The 21,214-nt window shown below is 38.0% G+C and overlaps 1 protein-coding gene across 1 annotated transcript in view; it reads right to left on the minus strand.

Moving 5' to 3' along the window:
* LOC126417128 (uncharacterized) overlaps positions 1-4,447 on the minus strand; it is a 319,349-nt gene extending 314,902 nt beyond the window's left edge. The window contains exon 1 of the mRNA XM_050085024.1: positions 4,374-4,447. The gene's annotated coding sequence lies outside the window, so the exon portion shown is untranslated. The remainder of the gene's footprint in view (positions 1-4,373) is intronic.
* Between the last annotated feature and the right edge of the window lie 16,767 nt (positions 4,448-21,214).

A 21,214-nucleotide genomic window follows, 5' to 3' on the forward strand; every position in this document is an offset into this window, starting at 1 on the left:
AACCATAATTTACTGGTAATGAACTGTAGATTAATACTGAAAAAAATTGCAAAAAGATAGGAAATTAAGGGTAAGGGGCTTGGAAATGTTGAAAGAACCAGAGGTTGCAGAGTGTTTCAGAGGGAGCATTCGGCAACAGTTCACTAGCAAAGGGGAAAATGAATGGGAAATTTTAAGAGGGGATATAGTGAAGGCAGCAGAGTATCAAATCGATAAAAGACAAGGCCTAGTAGAAATATTTGTGTAACACAGTACATATTGAACTTAACTGATGAAAAGAGAAAATATAAAAATGCAGCAAATGAAGCAGGTGAAAGGGAATACAAATATCTAAAAAAAAATGACACTGGCACGCAAAATGCAAAATGGCAAACAGGAATGCCTAGGAGGCAAATTTAAGAGTTTAGAATCATATTTCTTTGGAGGAAAGATAGAAACTGTCTACAGAAAATTAAAGACGCCTTTGGAGAAAAGAGAAGCAGCTGTATCAACATCAAAAGCTCAGATGGAAACCAGTACTAAGTAAAGAAGGGAAAGCATAAGGTAGATGGAGTATATAAATGGCCTGTACAAGAGAGATGAACTTGAAGACAATTTTATGGAAATGGAAGGGGATGTAGATGAAAATGAGATGGGAGATATGAGAAGAACGAGACAGAGCACTGAAAGACACGGCCTCAGGAGTAGACAACATTCTGTCCGAACTACTGATAGCCCTGGGAGAGCCAGCCATGACAAAACTCTTCCATATGGTGTGCAAGAGGCATGAGACAAGGGAAACACACTCAGATTCAAAGAATAACACAATTATTCCAATTTCAAAGAAAGCAGTTGCTGACAGATGAACCTGAACTAGTACTAACACAAATTATTTACATAAGAATACAAAAACTGGTAGAAATCAACCTCACAGAAGATTTGTTTGAATTTCAGTAAAATGTAATAAAACACAAGGCAATACTGACCCTGCACTTATCTTAGAAGATAGGTTAAGGAAAGGTAAACCTATGCTTCTGGCATTTGTAGACTTAGAGAAAGTTTTTGACAATGTTGACTGGAATACTCTCTATGAAATTCTGAAGACAGCTGGGGTAAAATACAGAGACAGAAAGGCTATTTACAACTTGTACAGAAACCACAAAGCGCACATAAGAGTTGAGGGCCATGAAAGGGGAGCAGTCGTTGGGAGGAGAGTGAGACACTGTAGTCACCTATTCCTGATGTTATTCACTCTGTAAACTGAGCAACCTGTAAAGGAAACCAAAGAAAAATTTAGAGTAGGAATTAAAGTTCAGGGAGAAGAAATCAAAACCTTGAAGTTTGCTAATGAAATTGTCATTCTGTTAGAGACAGCAAAGGACATGGAAGAGCAGGTGAATGGAAAGGGCAATGTCTTGAAAGGAGGACATAAGACGAACATCAACACAAGCAAAACAAGGCTAACGGAATGTAGCCAAATTCAATCAGGTGATTTTCAGGGAATTGGATTAGGAAATGAGACACTTAAAATAGTGGATGAGTTTTGCTATTTGGGCAGCAAAATAACTGATGATGGCTGAATGTAGGGAATATACAATGTAGACTGGAAAGGGTAAGACAAGCATTTCTGAAGAAGAGAAATTTGTTAACATCAAATATAGATTTAAGTGTTAGGAAGTCTTTTCTGAAAGTATCTGTCTAGAGTGTAGCAATGTAAGGATGTGAAACATGGATGATCAATGGTTTAGAAGAGAAGAGAAACTTTTGAAATGCTGTGCTACAGCAGAATGCTGAATATTAGAAGGGTAGTTCACATAACTAATGAGGAAGTACTGAGTGGAACTGGGGAGAAAAGAAATTTGTGGCACAGCCTGACTAGAAGAAGGGATCGGTTGATGGGACACATTCTGAGGAAGCTCCAATATAATATTGGATGGGTAAAAATCATACAGGGATACCAAGAGGCAAATACAGTAAATATATTCAAAAGGATGTAGGTTGCAGTAGTTAATCAGAGATGATGAGTCTTGCACAGGATAGAGCAGCATGAACAGCTGCATCAAACCAGTCTTCAGGCTGAAGACCACAACAAAAATGTCATATGGAATATGACATCTTTAAGAAAGTCTTCATAACTCAAAAACATGCTGTACAAGTAATATGTGAAGGTCACCCACGATTATCTTGTAGATATCTGTTTAAGGAGTTGGGCATTTTGATTACTGCTTTACAGTATATTTATGTCATCACGAAGTTTGTTACAAATAATCCACTGCAGTTAAAAAAGAACAATGATGTACATAATTACAATACCAGAAGGACTAAAAAATATTTGTTTAGCATACAGTCATATTTACAAATTAATTTTTGCTGTGAAAGTAAAATGACTCGTTACACTTCATTACGATTTACTGTGCAAAATGATCTGCGAAATATCAAACTAAATAATTAATCTAGCAATGAAAATAATCAATTTTTGAAACTATAGTGTAACTAGATAGATAAAAAAATCTACTCACCAAGCAGCAGAACGAGAAGACACATATAAAGATGAAGGAAATATGCAAGCCTTCACAGCCTGTGGCTCCTCCTGGCAGAAGGGTTGAAGAAAATGGATTGGCGACTGCACCATACTAGATTTGAAAATCGTCTGGTGCAACCTTCTCCTTCAACCATTATGTCAGAAGGAACCCCTGGCACCGAAAGCTTGTAAATATCCTTAATCTTTGTATATGTGTGCCCTGCTGCCACTTGGTGGGAAGATTTTTTTTTTATTTACCCATTTACATTATAACTAAGTAACAGGAAGAATGATACTTCATCAATAGCATTGAAACATGTGGAAATTTATGTGTGTGCGTATTCAAAAGAATATGGACTAAAAAGTAATTGTTACACATTATCATTAATCCATCATTTCAGTAGCTTTATCTTTACATGTGGTTGCTGAATCTGCCAACAAAAATGGCAGGAAACCAGAAAACTTTACTTACACTTACCACCCCCCCCCTCCCCCCCACACACACACTCTCTCTCTCTCTCTCTCTCTCTCTCTCTCTCTCTCTTTGATTACATTGTTGTTGAGTATCTTCTGTTTTCATTTAAGAGCCTATGGAGAGTGAGTATGATGACAGACCACAGTAAAAGTTACATGGAGCAGCCCCCCCCCCCCCTTGTGTTTTTTACTCACATAGACATGTCCATTATCTAATATATGTTTTCTGAATTCACCGTGCAGTTTTAGTATGTATGGTGAAAAGTGCATTAAATATGGCACACTGCATTTAAATATGGCATGATGAAAACATTAGGCAATGCTATAGGTCATTCTGCTGCCACAACCATTATTTGGCTTTCACATTCATTGGCTTCACCAGCTCAACCAAGTTATAACCTTTCTATCATCTAAGTGGAATTCGGGCTACACTACAAATAATTTTCACAACGAAGATTTCAGAGGGGGGAGGGGGGGGGGGGTCCCAGTACCAAACTTGAAACATCATCATCTCCTAAGATTCTATAGTATCTTGTAGCACTAAGACCATATTGTGATTGGTAACATTAGTACCATGATACATACCACACAGAAGACTATTTCTTCTGATATAAATATGCAAAAACCTATACACTGCATGTGGGTAAACAATGTTTACAACAGTGATGTAAGCATGGGAGTGTATGACACTTAACACACACTGTAATATTCTGTTCCACAAAGTTAATATTTACTATAGTAAATAAATAAAAAAAAGAACTGGTCTGCAACCACAATAACAGAGTGACACAAAAATAGCGAGCTACACTTCATGGTCACTTCCTGGACACTGGAGCGCAAATCTGTTGGTTGCACAACAAAAGATATAATGACAACATAACAGATGTAATCTTGGCCATTTTCTGATCATTACGGGACACAATTTTATTTAAATATAACTGAAAAAATATTAAACAGACAGTGGGCATCATGCAAACACTTCCAATGGATTACAATATTTCGGGATTATCAGTAATATTAAGATATAACTAAATATTCCGAACCTTGAGGCTACTTAGTACAATTCTTGCGTAAGAATGTTATATGCTAAGTTCGAACAACTACACACGATTACTTGTAGTAAAATCAGCAATATGGTCCGCATCTGGTGCTGGTATTTATGTTTAATTAGATCGCAAATTGGACAGCCACAATAAAAATAACAGGAACACAGTGGAAATATTGCACGTAATATTGTATATATCTTACTTTTCATAATATTTATCTTCCGTCAGTCATTAACATGTGCTTACATTATGAGGATACATTCTCCTCCAAAAAGCAATATTGCCATTCTTAAAATACAATTTCCACTTATTTTATATTTATGGAAAACGATAAAAACAATTAAAATATTTACCTCAGGTCAGACTCGAACAACTTTCACAAACTATACATCACAATCACATACAAACACAAACGCCATTACTATCGAGGACTGACTTGGTATATCGCCAGAGATGGCTATCCTTAATTAGAATATACATTTCACACAAATTTGATCGTTCCTAAAGTTTTTTGTTTGTGGAATATTAGTAAGGTTTACTTCTTTGCCAAACATATTTCGTCAATTTTCTGTAATACATCACGTTAATTAAAATATAATCAATCTATTGCCAAATTTATTCCATTTTGTTAAAACAGGCAACTCATCCCAAATTCAAGTCTTAGTTCCGCAAACCATGGCAGATGGTATGAAGTGATAAAAACAGATTCAAATAAAAAATACAACCTGTCTTAAGGAGATAAATACTGATCATTGAACTTGAAAATAGCCATATTCCATAACCGTTTTTCTACAATATTGGCTTGCTGTAACTTATCGAGCATCTAACAACTGCCCCTATCATAGTAACATCACATCAACTGCAGCTTTTTAAAACTCACTGAGTAAACAATTTTATTTATTCATTCGTACATTGTCTTCCATTCATTCTAGGCCTCTTGTGGTTCAAAGAAAGCCGTCACAAGGAAGGATCCACTGCTCTAACGAACAACTTTTGTAAATTGAATTCGTAATTAAATAGTTATCATTAAAGATAGGTGCCACATTTCGTTTGTTAATATCACTTACAATACTGCCTTTAACTGTGCTGCATACAACATCGAGTAGCAGTTAGTGTCTTCGTTTACTGTGCTGGGAGGCGCCAGTTCCAATCCGCTCTCCACCTCATGTATGTTATTTATTCCTTACCATTTTAGGAAGTTCTGGAAATTTCTTATGTTTGCATATTCTGGAATATTCGATGATAATATAAATAGAATCAGTCTCCACCCAGAAGACACTTTTGTTCTGTTCTGCTTGTACTCTGATGTCTGTAATAAACGTGTTTCCAGGGTTGTACCGGTACTTCACTGACGACCCTGTTCTCGGGTTCTGACCTGATTGTGGTCACGACGTGACATTGGTGGAAACGCTGGGAACGTCAAAATATATACATCAGCACATCTCTAATTAAGACCAATTCATACAATCAGTCACATCACATCATCTACATCTACATCTACATCTGTATTATGTGAACCCCTTTGAAGTGTATAGCAGAGGGTAAGTCCCAATGAACCAGTTATTAGTGTTTCTTGCTGTTCCATTCACATATTCAGCACACGAAGAATGACTGTTTCAATGCCTCTGTGTGTGCTGTAATTAATCTAATCTTGCCATCATGATCACTATTGAGTGATATGTAGGAGGTTGTATTATATTCATAGAATTATTATTTGAAGCTGTTTCCAGAAGTTTTGTCGGTAGTCATTCTTGTGATGGATTACATTTGTCTTCAAGAATCTGCTAGTTCAAATCCTTTAGTATCTCTGTGACACTATCCAGTGGGTCAAACGAATCTGTGACAGTACATGCTGCCTTTCTCTATATACCTTCAATATGTCCTGTTAGTCCTGTTTGGTAAGGGTCACACACACTTGATCAATATCCCAGAATGGGTCACACAAGTGATTTGTAAGCAATTTCCTTTGTATACTGATAATATTTTCCTGGTAGTTTACCAGTAAACCAAAGTCTACCACCTGCTTTACCCATGACTGAGCCTATGCGATGATTTCATTGCATATCCCTATAAAGAGTTATACCCAGGTATTAGTAGGAGCTGGCCAAATCGAACTGTGGCTCACTGGCTCTGTATTTCCAGAATACTACATTTATTCGTTTCGGGAAGTGCACAGTTTTACATTTCTGAAAATTTAAAGCAAGTTGCCAGTCTTTGCACCATTTTCAAACCTTATTAAGATCTGATTGAATATTTATGCTGCTTCTTTCAGACAGCATGTCACTCTAGGTAACTGCATCATCTCTTAAATGTCTGGGGGTGCTATTAATATTGTCCACAAGGTCATTATATACAGCATGATCCGCAAGGGACCTAACACACTTCCCTGGTCCATAACTGCAGTTACTTCTACATCTGACGACGACCCTTCATATGAGATAACATACTGCTTCCTCCCTAGTAAAAAGGCCTCAATCCAGTCACAAAGTTAATTCTATACTCCATATGATCGTACATTGGACAAGAAGTGTAGGCCTGATATTGAGTGAAATGATTTGCAGAAATGAAGAAATAATAGATTTATCCAGCAACCTTGATCCAAAGCTTTATTATGCCATGTGAGAAAAGCGTGATCAGGGTTTCACATGATCGATGTTTTCGAAATCCATGCTGGTTGTCATGGAGGAGTCTAGTGCACCCAGAATTTTACGAAAGTCTGAAGACACTTGTGTTCCAGCCATTTCGAACATGCGTTATTTTAAAGCAGGGCGTAAGGATGAGCATGGGATACTGCACCCATTTAATGTTTGTGCAGGCGAAACTGGAAGGGAGATAATTCGTCGGCGCTGGCAAGTGTTCAGCGTGACCTGCCAAGAATAATCAAATACCTTCAATATGAAATGTAGCTTTGTATTGTTGAAAAACAAATGGAATGACTCAAGATAGTGACTGTTTAGTAGACGTTGAACTACTGTTGAGAGTACGTGGACTGGACATGGATAGTCAGTCACGATAAAAGCTTGTGTTCAAAAATGTGTAATTAACTGATTCTGGGTGTCCGGTAATGTGTGGGCTTACGTCATAAAGTTTATTTGTTGTTTTGTACAAAGTGGATATAAATATGTTCTGGTACATTGAATGATATTCCAAGAGTAGCGTATTTTTTAGAGAAGGTTTTTAGAGAAGGTTTTTAGTAATGTTTCACATGATGACTGTCACGTCCACCACTAACAAAACTGTAATTGTGTCATTTAATTGTTGGGTGATTAAAGTCTTCACCGAACTTACATACAAGTACACTGAGGTTTCCTCTAAAGTTTTCGGTTATATCGGGATGTGAGTCTGGTGGGCTATAGAAGGATCCAATTACCATTTTATAGGCACCACTGATACTGAGTTTTGCCCCACATGCAGATTCAATTTCAATCTCATTGGATTTGAGTTTCATGCCTACTGTGACAAATACACCATCTCCATTTCCCGTTAGTCTACCCTTTCGAAAAACACTTAAATTTTTCCCACAAATCTCACTGCTATCAATTTCGGGTTTCAACCAGCTTTCTGTACATTAACTGTACCTGCATTACTTTTCAGGAGCACTACCAACTCTGATACTTTGTAGCCAGTCCACCAGGAGCTATTTACTTGGATTTTAATACTCTCACCTCTAGAGCGCATTCTTGCTGTCCTTACTCTTATAATTCTGGGTCTCCTTCAGCTGTCGTTATCTGGACTGCACGAAGAGTCACCTAATCTAAAAAATCTTTGTGTGCATCCCACACTCAGCCAGCTACCTGGGTATTAGCATCTGATGTTCAGTGTACACCTGACCCATTTAGGGAGACCCCAAAGTTCTCGGCCGTTTGGGTCAAATGCAGGAAGTCGCAGCCTACATTGCCACAGAACACTCGATGTCTCTGGTTCAGATGTTTCCACTTGATGCAGGAGGTCATGATCATTTCTGGAGATAATGCTGAAAATTGTGAGCTTCATTGAAATTCCTTGCACAGAGCTGGTATTCACAACCTTCTCTGTCAATCGCTAGAATAATCCAAGTGTGACAAAGCTTGGCCCAGTACCGAACTGTAAAGTTGAGGTTATTAGGCACAAAAAGTTGGAGTATAGTGTCGGAATTGAGGAACTAAAAATGATGACGTTTATTATTGGGCAAAGCAAATTTCATAACGTATGTTCTTGATCAATATAAGGTGATGAAGTATTGAGGTGTGAAACAACATTTCAAAACTCTGACATTTATTTGCTAGTGAAAATATGTATACACAAATATTTATATGGGAATAAATTGACCTTCTATTCTTATCCATTATTCTATTTTTTATCTAGTTAATAATGTCACCAATACCTGTACTTTTTTACATTACAGCCTACTTTCTCGCTTAAAATGTTATTTAATGAAAATTGCTTTGTCAACTTATGTTCTTATTTATACACAGTATGGGAGTCAGCACTGTTCTGTTATTGTGAAACCTAGATAATTATCCAATTTTATACACCTGACCTCGCTTGCTGAAAAACACCCAATGGAAAAAATATTCAAGTCGTGGAGGAATGTTTGCAATTTGTAACGAAAACAAAGCACAAAATTAAAATAACATTAAGAAGAAACAAAAGCATGAATTTCACTAGTATTCCATAAGTGAGCGCAGCAATAACAGATTAACTTCCGATGTTAACAGACAACGACACTATCAAAACTTTCTTCCCGAGAAACCCTGACGTGACGTGAGTGTTCGTTGGCAGTGTATGTGAATATCACATTTGAAATGCATTGTGGAATGTGTGGATGTTACGTGAAATGACTGATCTGAAGCCTAGTGTGGATTGGCCTTTAGGCGAAGTAAAAGCCGTCGCCTGTACAGAAAGAAACTGGAATACAAGCAGTAAATCATTCCAAAAGCCCATTTATTCAAGAGGCAAATGGATTTCAAAGCAGCAATAAGTCAGCTGCACATGAGCCATCCACCAGCGTTTTCCATAGACGCTGCTCAGAACAAGGATTCGACCGAAACACCATACAGGACAGGTGAGATAACGTGATGTGAGCTTCATTTGGACAACACATCTCAGCAACAGTTTGAGAACAATGAAAGGGAGCTATAACAAATTCCAGGCCAAATTGAAGAAAACATTTGATGATAAACATCAGTAAGTCCACTTGGTGGGAAGAGCCATTGAATGATGGGGCCTAATGTCACAGTAAAATGGCACAGTCTTACATACAGACAATTTTCCCCCTATACCATGTTGTGAACAGGGCTGGTTTGAGAACTCTTTTTTGTAACAGTGAAAAGTGACTTTTATTTCTGTGCCCCCCCCCCCCTTCCTCCTCCTTTCCCACACATATTTTCAACCATGTCAGTTTTCTCTACTGATTGTCACATACACTAGTATCTCTCTCAGTTTGGCACTCCAAGTCGTGGCTTTTGTTGCTTGGCACCCCAAGCGGTGCCTTTTGTTGTTTGGAACTTCAACTGGCTGTGATCATGAATTCGAATATGATGGAAGCCGATAAAGTCTGACACTTGATGAAAGGTGTCAGAGAAGATATATACCATGCACTTCTCGTAAAGGAAGTCACAACATAAATAATGCGAGCACATTGAGGAAATTGGACAGAAAAAGAGGCAGACAAGAGAAGGAAGACCAACTCCTCAATGTGATCCCTGTGACAGTTGTGGAAGACGGCTATGATCTCTCCCCTCTCACACGCCAGATAGTAAGAAAAGATATACAGCAATTTAGAGCAGCCAGAAATTTCGGAAGAAGGGCGATTGAGTTTAACGTCTCATCGACATCGAGGTCATTAGGGACAAAGCACAAGGTCGGGTTGTGCGAAGGATGGAGAAGGAAGTCAGCCATGCCCTTTCAATGGAATCATTCCAGCATTTGTCTGGAGCGATTTAGGGAAATCACAGGAAACCTATATCTGAATGGCTGGACGCAGGTTTGAACCACTGTCCTCCTGAATGCAAGTCCAGTGAACTAATCAATGCGCCACCTCGCTCAGTAGAAATGTCGGACTGAGTGCACAAGATTTAGTAGGCAAGAAAGACGACTCCATATTTTATGAGGTAATACAGAATGTTGAAGGAAAGGTGTATCAGTCTTTAGCAGCAATCTTTGCCAGCAGTCGAATGCGTCATGAAGCATGGACTCAGCCAATTTGGACTTAAGTCGTAACCATCAAGAAACAAACCGCAGGAATGACTAACACCTCCACCAAGTATAATGCCTTTCAGAAGACGAGACATTTGCTGGACTGAAGCCAACATGCTGGTTTGTTTTTGCTGTCGACGCCTTGGACAAGCTCTATCCTACTGCAGAATTAGAAGACAGTGCGAGATCTCAACCTTAAAAAAGTCGTGTTAACGCCAGTCAACTGCAGCCAGTGTAGTCGATTTCTGGGTCAAATCCCATCGTTGTATCCTGGACAGGCCACAATACACTGTACAGAGGTAGCAGATGCTCGTCTAGCAGCTGAATTCAAGAAAACTAAGTGAGGCCGTCACAGATGAAAGTCCGCCATGGACAAAATTTCATTGACATCGTCATTGATGGTCAACATGTCCAGGCACTAGTCGACTCAGGGGCTGAGAAATAGATCCAGTCATCAAGAACATGTTTACTGCATGAAACCTATCAATGACAGACCACGGTCTTCGATATTAGCATTTTAACAGAATACAGTGACAATGTTATTCTCAGATGGACATTTTAGACATCACAAGCAGTCGCTGACTGTGGAAGATCAAACCTCCGGAGTGACAAGGATATTCCAACAAGCACACATGAAGATTGCCCGGGATGATTGTTTGCTGCTGAAGAGGTTGCTATCCTGCCATCATCAATGACACGAGTTCCGGTCTTCAGTCTAAATGCTCAGTTAATTAGTGAAGCTATTACGAATCACTAACAGTCACGAGCAGCCACAACTCATTCCCAAAGTTATGTGCTTAGGAACAGCCAAACCAGTCCAGGATGGATAGCTCAGTGTCGTCAACGATTAATTGTGCTCCACTACCACTATAGACAACGCAGTGGAGGAAACTACAGTCGAATGCCGATAGGATCTGGCCTGGACAAGGAAGATTAACGAGTGTTGGCGTTCTGCGAAGATTTTCCGATACTTCTAAATCCATAGTGGAAAGAAGAGAGATCAAGCGACCAATAATAGAGTAACATATCAACACAGGAATCATCCACCAATTTGCCAGTGCTCACATGGGGTATCACCAGTTGAAAGAGGAATAATTCAAGAGGCAGTGAAGGAGATGCAGTAAGATGACATAGTTGAACCTTCAGAGAGTCCTTAGTCCTATCCTGGGGTCCTTGTGAAGAAGAAGGACGGCACTTGAGGTTTCTGCATCGACTACTAAGAACTGAACAGATTCACAAAAACAGATTTTTACCCATTTCTACACATGCATTGGAACAGCCTGCCCTAGGCTGCTCGAAAGGATCAAAGTGTTTCTCAGTTACAGATATGCACTCAGACATAGCATTCTTCTAAATCTTGACTATTCGAAAGTCGAGATGAGTCACAGTGCCCACTGCAAGAATCAAGTTTGAAAATCAGAAGTAAATCAAGTAATGATGACACACTGTAGTTTCTACAGCAGATGATCTGCGAGCATTACTATTAATCTTGTTACCTGGCATGCTGATAATCAGGTACCAAATCGTTATTGGCAAGCACGTAAGTTTGGCATCTGTGGAGCGTGTTTGTATCAACTACACTGCAACAAATAATTCTGCATTATGTGGAATAACAGAATCAGACTTCTTGTAGTAAATTTATATTGCAGAGGTTCGACTCTTCTGAGGTGTGCAATTTGAATGCAATGGCGTGTGATTGGTGCACAAATCGACACATCAAACTGACCTCCTTCCAACTTTAGTTACATTGAAAAATAGAAATCTTGTTATCATTAGCGAAAAGGGTTAGTAACAGTGCTCTTTGAATGAAAAGTAGACAGAAGTGTAGATTACAACTATTGTTATCCAATTTCTTAAGTATAAATGCAGAGATGCTTACATGCTAATGTGTTGCAAATGGGAAGGCTAATGGAGAAGGAATGTTGACAAAAGATAAAAGGTGAATTGTACTTCTCGTATTTACAAAATAAAGAAGTAATTCACACCATCTGAGTTTGACATCGAAATATTTAGTTACACTACCTCCTCAAATGGCAGTGACACTACTGACATCAACATGGAAGCAGCCATTCAACAGTAATGTCTTGGAGGTTTACTTTCTCACACCATGGTATATAAGATCTGTAATAGTTGTTACATTGTGACATTTCTTTCAGTGTCAAGTTATACTATCTTTTACGGTTCTAGTATTAACGTGAAAAGTCTAAGGCAACTGGTGCAGAAAATACAATATTTTTGCTTAAGTGATTGCTATCAGCACAGTCGTTACTATGTATAGTTTAGTATTTCCACCAGTAACAAATCATGTGCCTAATTTTTGTTTTAATGACAAGAATTCAATATATACTTGATAGTTTAAACAAGCAGTAGTTAGAGAATTATAGTTCTTGAAACAAAGTGTGATTTCAGTAAATTTTATTGATTTTAACTATTTCCATGCTTGTTATATCATCACATCAGTGGCTACAAAGGTTACATAGTATGAATATTATTCTTTCATTACAAAAATAAGGTTGAAATGTTCAGGTTGGTTGTGCTATGATTGTTGGTGGAAGGTTGCAGGCCGGTCGGAGTGGTCGAGCTATTCTAGGCCCTTCAGTCTGGAACCGCACGACCGCTATGGTCACAGGTTCGAATCCTGCTACGAGCATGGATGTGTGTGATGTTCTTAGGTTAGTTAGGTTTAAGTAGTTCTCAGTTCTAGTGGACTGGTGACCTAAGGTGTTAAGTCCCATAGTGCTCAGAGCCATTTGAACTATTTTTGAAGGTTGCAGTAAGATGATCAGATGTGACAAGCTGAGTATTAAGTTGAGGTTGTGTTGTAAGATAAGATCAGACCCAGGTGAATGATCAGATTCTGGGCAGGAGAATTCACCATTGAACAGTAGCTGTGATCATTCTTCCAGAGTTTCTTGTCTCTCATGTCTGCATCATGCAGCATCACATTGTGAGATCAGTGAAACAGTTCCTCAATTATGTTACTACTATTTAAAGGAAAAATTCTCAGGTCATATTAAATGCAAGTACCATTAGACTATTTGTAACAGGTTTTTCTTTACATGATACACAATAATAATAATATTAGTTCTTGACACATGAAATGGATTCAGGTTTTATTTAGAGAGAAGAAGTTTTTTTATACTTTGCATTTTCTAAAATATCACTTGTTATTAAAATACATGATGAACTAGTCCATGAAGTAAAGTCATTATTCTATTTAATGCTCATAACATTCACATCTTTAGTGCCTATGTAGGCAGTCCTCTTAGTTTTCAACACTTGCTTGCTATGTAACCATGACAGTGTGCCAAGTAACATAGGCACAATCCTGGCCAGAATTGAGCGCAACGGCACTTAGGAATGGCCCAGGTTGACAGTTCCTGCTTGTCATAACATTGCGTCCTTCATTGTGAAGATATGTACAATGCACTTCTGGTAAAGGACATCAGAACATAAATAGTGCCAGCACATTGAGGAAATGGAACAGGAAAGAGGAAGACGAAAGAGGTATGACCAGCTCTATACCATGCGAGCAGATGTCGCACATCACACTGGACTACATCATCATAAAGCTTGTGCCACACTGGTAGCATACGAACCATTGCTGTGTACATCACTGATGAGTACTGCATCACGTTTGCAAGAGTGTGCTGCCGGTTTTTTAGTTTTTTTTGCAATTCATGACAAATTGCTGCAACTCAGTACTAGCTCAGATAGTGCCGCCACTACCTTTGTAGTATTTATCACTCTTTATAACATGAAACTTATTCACAGTCATTAAGAGTCTTGTTTCTTAGAAGCTGAGCTCACAGCATCACAGTCAACTGGTGTAACATTTTGTAGCCTACACCATTTTTTTCCACATGGAATACAATTATCTTTATCATAACATTAATTAATATATTTACAAGATAATTAGACCATGACATGGAGTAAAGATTACTGGCATACTTTGAAACAGAATGAGTTAACAATCATTTTCTCGTGTCGGTTGCGATCCAGACCTAACGAGCATATACTCTTATTTTATGTTAGGACCACTTACAGACAGGTTAGGCAATAGTGTCAATTTGTAGAGTGCACCTGTAAGCTCCTTCTCCTTTCTCTATTTATGGAGTGACAAGTCTAATCATCACATAGAGTGTCAGGTCTAGATAATTCGTGAGGCACAGACAGGGATATTAAATACGAAAAAGCATAACTGAAACATTGCACTATTTTTTGAGAAAAGATAAACGTTATTTTGTGAAATTTGATTTATATTAGGCGTACGATATGGTACATTCTTTTAGAAACATTGATTTGTTGTCAAGCAGTAATCCGATTTAAAATGATACTGAACGACAAAATTACATATAAGTTTTACATTACATTACATTCATTAGTGCAATATCATTTATTCAAGGGTCGTTCAATAACAAAACAGACAAATATACAGGGTGTTTCACTAAATGTGTTTGCCTCTGTAAGTTACGAAGTAATAGGCGACGGAAATATTTATTACACTGTCTGCAGAGCTATAAACATAGTTTATTGTGTTATTATCCAAAGAGTTACAGCAAAAAGATACAATTTTTTTTAAATGGAACAGTAGTTGTTTCTATCATGCACTGGAGTTGGTAACATCAACTGTGTGTACATCAATTTAAATTACTTTCGTATCACTTTTAGTTTGGGAGATACAACCCTTCAAAGTATCAGGGGCACATACCACACATGCAGCACATAACACAACGCACCTTCTGAATGTGGTGCAGCCGAGTTGTAATATCGCCGGTGTCACAGAGCGAGACGCTTCCTCGATGAGCTGTTAGACTGCCGACTGTCGGCTGTATACCCAACAGTTCGAGCCACACAAACAAACAGGGCTCAATTTACCACAGTTACTGACATCAGATGAAGATGGCATACACGAACAACGAGTATGTTGACATGTTGATGATGCGCAGTGAGTGCCGACACAAAGCCACTGAAGCAGCCATGGCATACGCTGTGAGATATCTTAGTCGAAGAGACCAGCGGCCATTATGTTCTTACGTGCCAAACAACGATTTCAGGAAACAGTTCAAATGGTTCAAATAGCTCTGAGCACTATGGGACTTAACTACTGAGGTCATCAGTCCCCTAGAACTTAGAACTACTTAATCCTAACTAACCTAAGGACATCACACACATCCATGACTGAGGCAGGATTCGAACCTGCGACTGCAGCGGTCACGCGGTTCCAGACTGTAGCGCCTAGAAACACTTGGCCACATTGACCGGCCAGGAAAAAGTCAGCTTGGTAATGCGCTGCAGTAACAGACTAAGAACTGCAAGAAGTGAGGAGATGGAGGAGTACACCACGATCCACATGTCAGCTTACGAGCCACTGCTGCAATCGCTGGTGTCAGTCTCACATCTGTGTGGTGTATAGTACACGGCCACAAGTTTCACCTGTACCGCCTGTCACTGACCCAGGAGCTGCATTGGAACGATTTCCGAGCGAGAATTGCATTTTGTGAATGGGCCATGCATAATTTCATGCCGGAGTCTTTACAAGGTGTTATGTTCTCTGTTAAGTCCATGTTCACAGATTATGGTGCAGTGAATCTCCATAACATGCACTACTGGGCCTCAGACGATCCTCAGTTGGTACGATTTGTCGGCTGTCAACATAGGTGGTCTATTAACGTATGGTGTGGAACTCTTGGGGATGAAATCATCGGTCCACACTACTTCCCAGGTACAGTGACAGGTGAGTTATATCGCGCGTTTATAGTCGACAGTTTGGGTGGTGTCCTTGAACATGTGTGTCTACACACGAGAGTCCATATGTGGATGCAGCACGATGGTCACCCAACCCATTCTGCGCCTGCTGTTGTGATAGAGCTAAACAACAGGTTTGCACGAAGGTGGATGGGGCGCTGTGGTCCTCATTCATGGCTCGCAAGGTCGCCCGATTTAACACCATTGGATTTCTTTTTGTGGGGATATCTGAAGGATCGTGTTTATGTCACTGAGCCCACATCCTCAGATGATCTAAAACGGCTCATCGAGGACGCATATTTCTCCGTGACACTGGCGACGTTACATCTCGTCTGCAGATCCTTTAGAAGGCACATTGCATTGTGCATTCAGGAACATGGACACACATTTGAATATCTCATTTAAATCAACTTCCCATCGCCAGAACATCCATCACCCACCACACAGTCATGTATTATGTACAGCATGTCGTATGTGCCTCTGAAACTTTGAAGCGTTGTTGCTCCCAAACTAAAAGTGATGGGAATGTAATTTAAATTGATGTATACACAGCTGGTGTTACTGATTGCAGTGCATGATAGAAACAACTATTGTTCCATTAAAAAAATTGTATCTTTTTGCTGTAACTTTTTGAATAATAACACAATAAATTATGTTCATAGCTCTACAGACAGTGTAACGTTTCTTATGGTGACCTACTCCAATAAATATTTCCATCGTCTATTACTTCATAACTTACAGAGGCAAACGCATTTAGTGAAACACTCTGTATATACTGAGGGCAATTCCTAATGCAGGCAACTGAAATTTTTGTAAGTGTTAGCTGATGATCTTGCAAAGAGTGTTAGTCATTGGTTCCATTAATATTTACATGAACAGAATGTCTAAGGTCTTAGTTTATCATGATGTGTCTGTATGGAAAAGTACTTTTGAAGCACAAAATTTTGTGATTCGATTTTTACAATTAGAAAATGTGAAACCATCAGAAATATTTCTATTAGATGAACAAACAAATGGCAGTAATTGCATGAACCACCCAAATTTTACACATGGCTGGAAACATTTAAAAGTGGCTTCAAATAAGCACCACTCTGTGTGTCCAGTAGAAGTATCGACCTCGGCATTGCAAGCTCATCTTGATTCAGATGTCCTAGAAGACTGATGACCTACAGCTTAACAAAATGATAAAAAATGTCAATTAAGTGTTTGAATAACTAATTATGATTCAAAATTAACTGAACCGAAGATTTGTGGGAGGTGGGTTCTCAGAGAGGTTAATGTCCATCACAAAGAACAGAAAATTTACATTGAACTAAAAACTCACTTCAGGTTGAAGGTGATGCATTTTTGGTCAGGATTTTAAATTGCAATGAAACATGCATACACCTTTTTGATCCAGAGTGTAATGTCATGTTAACAGTCTCTTGGGTCGCCAATGTAATTTTTTGAAGAAGCAACACACTATCAACAACCTACATTACTCAGGCATGGTCAAGAAGAAAGTCAAGCCTGCACTGAAGAGGAAATACCCAGAATGGCAGAAAAAAGGCGCTCGACCTTACCCAGAACAACTTCTAACAGAACTGTGTTACATTTAGTTTTTCATAATGTGCTATCAGTTATGTTGATAACTTATTAATGATTATTTCAGTGTGTTTGATGCTGAGAGACAGAGAGAGAGATGTCAAAAGATGATTGTGAAAGTATTTTGTAATTACCACCTGATTAATTTTTACATTGTTATGCACATCCATATTTTTAACACACGTAGAGGTGAATATCTGTTCTCTTCCTCAGGAAGGAATGTTGGCAGCTGACATTTTCTTTTCCATTTTTTAGTTGCCCTTTCTTTAGGACAAGTCTATGACAGACAGACTACTGAGGAGAGAGTAGTAAGTTACGAGGTCTTGTGTAAGGTAGCTGTAGTAACTTGTAGTAGCACACTCTACAAGTTTTAATATTTTGTGTGATTTGTAGAGGAAGGTGATAATTGTCACTTCTATTGTAACAAGTAGTCTCATGTAAATTTAAGTCATAGATTGAAGATATATTCATGTTAAATTCGATGCTGCCAGAACTACAGCATTATTACACCAAAACTGTGTCCAAAAGATAACAATATAGCATGCTTAGTCTGTCTGAATAATATGAAACGTTAAGATACTGTGAAAGCACATTTGTACCATATTTCCACCCGATTTCATCTCAGAAAATGTGAAATGCCAACTATCTGTAGTGCATCAAAATATTCAAAGGCTTAGAAGTAAAATTAATGAACTACTTATATGCATTGATGAATCAGAGTCATCGAACCCAGTTGATATAATCTGCCTCTCTGAACATTATGTGACCACTGGTATAGATACGTTAAACCTTACAGAATATAAGTTAGCCTCTTACTTCTGTAGACAAAATATGGAGAAAGAAGGAGTTGCCACTTTGTTAAAAACAGTTTTAAATTTAAGAACATTGACATGAATAAACTTTGCTTAGAGCAGCACTTAGAAGCAGGTGCAACAGAGATAGAATTTCATAATATGTCCTTTGTAATAGTAGCCATCTACAGAGCACCTTCAGGATATTCCAACATGTTTATAAACCGTCTTGAAGATTTATTGTCTCATCTAAAATTAAAAAATAAAGAACTAGTAGTGATTTTAATATAGATGTCCTGAAAAACACTGTCACTGAACAGTTACTGAAATCAGTTACATTGTCATTCAATTTAATTTCTATTGTAAATTTCCCAACTAGGGTATACAAATGTTCTAAGACTGCCATTGATAATATCTTTATAGATAATTCTAGACAACTAAACCACATTACAAAAGCAGTAGTAAATGGGTTACCTGTTCATGACATGCAACACCTAAAATTAAATTTTGAAAACTGTCAGAGTAAAACATCTATCACAACTGAGTACAGTAGGCCAATAAAACAGTCAAAAACTGAGGAATTTAGGAGATTGCTCAAAGACATTAAATGGATAGATGTTTACAGCATCCAAGACACAAATGAAAAATATAAAACATTCATTAATAAAGTTAGCACCTGATTTGAAAATTGTTTTCCCCTGAAGGTAACTCAAATTAAGCAGAAGTCTAATAAGAAACCATGGATCACACAAGGGATAAATATATCATGGGAGACAAAACAGAAACTCTGTCTGATATGTAGGGACACCTATGATACCAGCATTATAGCTCTTTACTAAAATTACCGCAAATATTGAAGAAGGATATTCAGAAATCTAAACACCTGCATTATGAGAAGAAGATAAATACATCCAGCAATAAAATAAAAACAATATGGGACGTAGTTAAGTCCAAGGCAGGTAGGAACAGAAATGAGGAGGAACAAATAGCTTTAAATATAAATGAAACCCTGGTAACAAACGTATGTTGTGTTTCAAACAATTTAAACAAGTATTTTGTCTCTGTTACTGATAGTATGTAGTTGTCAAATGGTTCAAATGGCTCTGAGCACCATGGGACTTAACATCTGTGGTCATCAGTCCCCTAGAACGTAGAACTACTTAAACCTAACTAACCTAAGGACAGCACACAACACCCAGCCATCACGAGGCAGAGAAAATCCCTGACCCCGCCGGGAATCGAACCCGGGAACCCGGGCGTGGGAAGCGAGAACGCTACCACACGACCACAAGATGCGGGCAGTATGTAGTTGTCAGGTTCAGTAAAAAATGCAATGGAATATCTGAGACCAGTGCACACAAGTAATCTCAGTAAAATGGAATTGACATTTACATCACCCAAAGAAATAGAATTCATCATAAAGTCCTTGAAATCAAAGCATTCTAGTGGTTGTGATAACATATTAACGAAATTAATAAAAGAGTGTTCATGTGAGCTTAGTCATATCTTAAGTTATATGTTTAATCAATCACTTATCACACAAACATTCCCATACTGACTTAAATATGCTGAAGTTGTACCTCTCCAGAAGATAAGGGACAAAGAAATGCCGTCAAATTAGCAACTGATCTCACTTTTGCCAGCTTTTTCAAATATCTTTGAAAAGGTTATGTTCAAGCATCTACTTAAGCACCTTAGTGAAGATAACATACTGTCAAAGTCACAGTTTGGGTTTCTTAAGGGTTCTGATATTGAGGAGGCTATTTACACTTACAGTGAAAATGCCCTTAATTCATTAGACAACAAATTAGAAGCGACTGGCATATACTGTGACCTGTCAAAGGTTTTTGACTCTGTGAAACACAGCATTCTTTTAAGTAAATTAAAATATTATGGTATCACTGGTAGTGCTGCAAAGTGGTTTCAGTCATATCTTACTAATAGAAAACAAAGGGTGTCATTATGTAACCCTTCAGCAGTAGGAAATCAGACATCATCTGACTGGGAAGAAATTACATGTGGTGTTCCCAAAAGTTCCATATTAGGTCCACTACTTTTTCTTGTGTATATTAATGACCTGTCATCTGTTACATTACCAGATGCTTGTTTGTCTTATTTGCAGTTCATTCAAACATTGCAATAAATAGAAAATCAAATATAAATTTAGAAAGGACAGCTAATCAAATTTTTACTGGCATTAATAAGTGGTTTGTAGCCAATTCACTGTCATTAAACTTTGAAAAGATATGCAGTTCAGAACTTCCAAGAGATTTCCTTCTAGCATGTGTATAAAATATGATGACATGGAAATAGGAGAAGTCGAGAGTGTAAAATTCTTAGGATTACAACTTGATAATAAATTCGGTTGGGAGCGACATACTAACGAACTGCTGAAGTGGTTAAACAAGTCTGTGTTTACAATGCAAATTATGTCAGACACAGGAAATATAAATACTAAAAAACTGGCATATTTTGCTTATTTTCACTCCATTATGTCGTATGGAATCATATTTTAGGGTAACTCAACAAACCGAGAAAAAAGTTTTATAGTACAGAAGTGTATAATAAGAGTAATATGTAGTGTAAATCCGAGAACATGATGTCGAGACCTATTCAAAGAATTGGGCACAGCTTCTCAGTATATTTATTTCTTAATGAAGTTTGTTGTAAATAATGCATCTCTTTTTCCAACTAACTGCTTAGTACACAGTATCAGTATCAGGAATAAGAAAAATATACATAAAGATCTAAAATCACTTACTCTTGCCCAGAAAGGAGTCCAGTATTCAGCAAGGCATATTTTCAATAAGTTACCAGCAACAATTAAGAGTTTAGTTTCAGGCAAGGCACAATTTAAACATGATTTAAAAGAATTTTTGGTAGCCAATGCAGAT

This window comes from Schistocerca serialis, chromosome 8 (assembly GCF_023864345.2).
Source record: "Schistocerca serialis cubense isolate TAMUIC-IGC-003099 chromosome 8, iqSchSeri2.2, whole genome shotgun sequence".
In the NCBI taxonomy this organism is placed as follows: Eukaryota; Metazoa; Arthropoda; class Insecta; order Orthoptera; family Acrididae; genus Schistocerca; species Schistocerca serialis.